Here is a 2667-nt window from a genome sequence, read left to right as displayed (position 1 = left end):
TGAGATTTAGAGGAGCGCCTGGGTGGCTCAGTCGGTTAAGCATCTAACTTTGGCTCAAGTCATGATCTCATGGTTTGTGGGTTTGAGCCCCACGACAGGCTGTGTGCTGATGGCTTAGAGCCTGAAGCCTGCTTCAGATTCTGTGTCTCCTCTCTCTCTCTGTCCCTCCCCCATTCATGTTCTGTCTCTCTCTTCTTCAAAAAAAATAAACATTAAAAAAAATTTTAAGTGAGATTTAGAATTTGTGAATTTCAGTGATTTGTGCACCATTGTCAAATCAAGAGTCAACACTTTCAGAAGAAATACCTAAAATCTAGATAGTTCCAAAGGATTTAAATATTTCGTCATTCTAAAACTGAGGTTTTCAGGGGTGTAGCAAGAAGAAAACGTATGCCAACTTTTTCTGAAAAGTAGTGGGGAGTCAACTTATTGATGCCAGTAGCTAAAAAAATTGCTTTAAACTAATTTCCTTTTGGATAATTTGTACATTACATTTTCCACTCACCTACTTTATCCTTATATGTGTTGTTTTGTCTGGCTGTTATTATATAAAATATATGTTTCAGTCACTACTTAAAATTCAGGGGCATAATAAAAACAATTTAATCCTTTGCCATTTTAGCATTTTGCTACACTGACAAGAATACACAGCATTGAAAAAAATGAGGATATCATTCTTTATCATGTTTTAATCTTACATCTTAAATCTATTCTTGTATCTTCAATCAGTTGTTTCTTATAGTTTTAGCTATTTGAGTATGGCTGCTTTGTTAGGCAGGATTTTTTCCAAGCTTCTTTTTTCAGTTGCTTTCCAAAGGTGCAAAAATAATCCTGTCACAACAGAGAAGAAGAGCTTATAAAGATGCTTTAAAAACCTTATCACCAGGAAACAGTGCACAGTGCATTGTATAATATAGTGTCTTAAAATACTTCTGCTTACCTCCTCATTGATGCTGCTACAATATTTACATAACACTGCTAACTAATTCTTCATTATGTAGATTATTTATCCTTTCTCTTGGAGACTGTCTTCCCAGAACATTTAATATTATCGAAGAGAGGCATTGTTTTTATTTCTACCTGTTTAGCAGCAATGTATCTCTTCTCAGTTCTGGGGCTCCATTAGTGGGTCAGGATTCATGTTTACTGCTCCTTGGGGTAAGAAATGAAAGTAGGAGGAGGTCTGTGGCAGGACAGAGTCTTGGCTAGCCATCAAGGCAAGTTGTTTATGGATGCAGGATGGGTTATTTCAAAACCAGAAAAAAATAAAATAAAGGAGCAATTGTGGTTCAGAGGAACAGTTGTCCTGGGAACAAAAAAGTGAAAGTGGAAACTAATATTTTTAAAAATATTTCAACAAAAAGACACTTTTAGTACAAGATACCTAAGAGGCTGGGGAAAATTATTTGAAGCATTAAATATTTTCAAGACTTTCTGCATTGAATACATTTTTAAACCCTAGGCAAGATGTTTTTTTGTTAACATTTCATGTTGAAGAGTTGATTCACATCAGAAACAAACAAACAAAAAATCCTATTTCCATGTGACAGAGGAGCACTCCAAGGCAAATAGCATATAGGCATTTGGCTCTACCTAGTTTCAACCTGAAGGTCAATCCAGATGGACAAGGCCTTTGAGTTCCCTCTTTAACACTTCAACACTCTGTTAAGTCTCCTTTCCCATTAATCTTGTTGTACATGTGTCTACCATTACAGCACAGTGCCTCAGGCCGAGATCACCTAGCTTCCAACACCGTTGTTGGTCCCACTCCACAAATAAGTCACCTCATCAAGCAGCAACCCACAATGTCTTGGCTCATACCCACACCCTAATCTCCTGACGCTTAAATACACTGCTTCTCAAATACATCCCTCCTCCAGAAGCTAGGGAAATGAAGCCTAGAGGTCACTTCCAAGCTAGGTTTTTCCATGATTCCTACCAATTCCCCAAGCAACACCAAAGGCAGATATTTACAGTAATAGAGTTGCTGAACTGCCTTAGATTTGCTGAGGGAAAAAAACAAAAAAACAAAAAACATCCAGGTTAACGTTTTTTTTTTTCTTAGCTGAAACGATCAACATCTAAATTTTAGAGGTTCTATAAACCTGTATATTTTGATGTACTAAATCTGGCTGTGTTTATATATAGAGTGGCCATCCACCCTTTTTCTCACCAAGTCAAACAATAAAATCAGGATCATTCTGTCAAATAAATGCAGTAGTCCTTCCAAACCAAATGACCAAATTCATAGGGTCATTTAATGAGCAAATTACACCTTTTAATATGTCTAGCTAAACATTAAAGTCATTTAGTGTTAAGGCTAAATAATTAAGGCTTTGAATACATACATACATATATATATATGTATAGGGAAGTATGAAACCTTCCCTATTTCTTATAAAATTAAAGAAATAAATATTTATTGACTAGTAGAAAAGTGACACTGAACTGCAGACTTTCACAAAGTTGCTCCTCAGTGATACTATGAGTTGGATTTTATCATCCATTCAAACTGAGGAGAAAAACAGCCTCACAGAGAACAAGTGACTTCTCAAGGTTACTCAAGCCATTAAATGAGCTCTGATTCAGTTCTCCCAACTCCAGCCCCAGTGTTATTTCCACTACTTGATGCTGCAACTCTTCATTTGAAAATTTAATCATAAAGAA

The 2667-nt window shown here is 36.1% G+C and overlaps 1 long non-coding RNA gene across 1 annotated transcript; it reads right to left on the bottom strand.

Annotated features, from left to right (window-relative positions):
• Positions 1 to 653: 653 nt before the first annotated feature.
• Positions 654 to 1073, bottom strand: LOC122222409. The gene is made up of 2 exons (XR_006203736.1): positions 941 to 1073; positions 654 to 831 (listed from the first exon to the last, which is right to left on the bottom strand). It is a non-coding gene; the product is annotated as an uncharacterized LOC122222409 (long non-coding RNA).
• Positions 1074 to 2667: the final 1594 nt, after the last annotated feature.

This window comes from Panthera leo, chromosome B3 (assembly GCF_018350215.1).
Source record: "Panthera leo isolate Ple1 chromosome B3, P.leo_Ple1_pat1.1, whole genome shotgun sequence".
Taxonomy (NCBI): Eukaryota; Metazoa; Chordata; class Mammalia; order Carnivora; family Felidae; genus Panthera; species Panthera leo.
The sequence above is the reverse complement of the archived record's forward strand: the minus strand, read 5'-3'. Positions and strand labels throughout refer to the sequence as shown.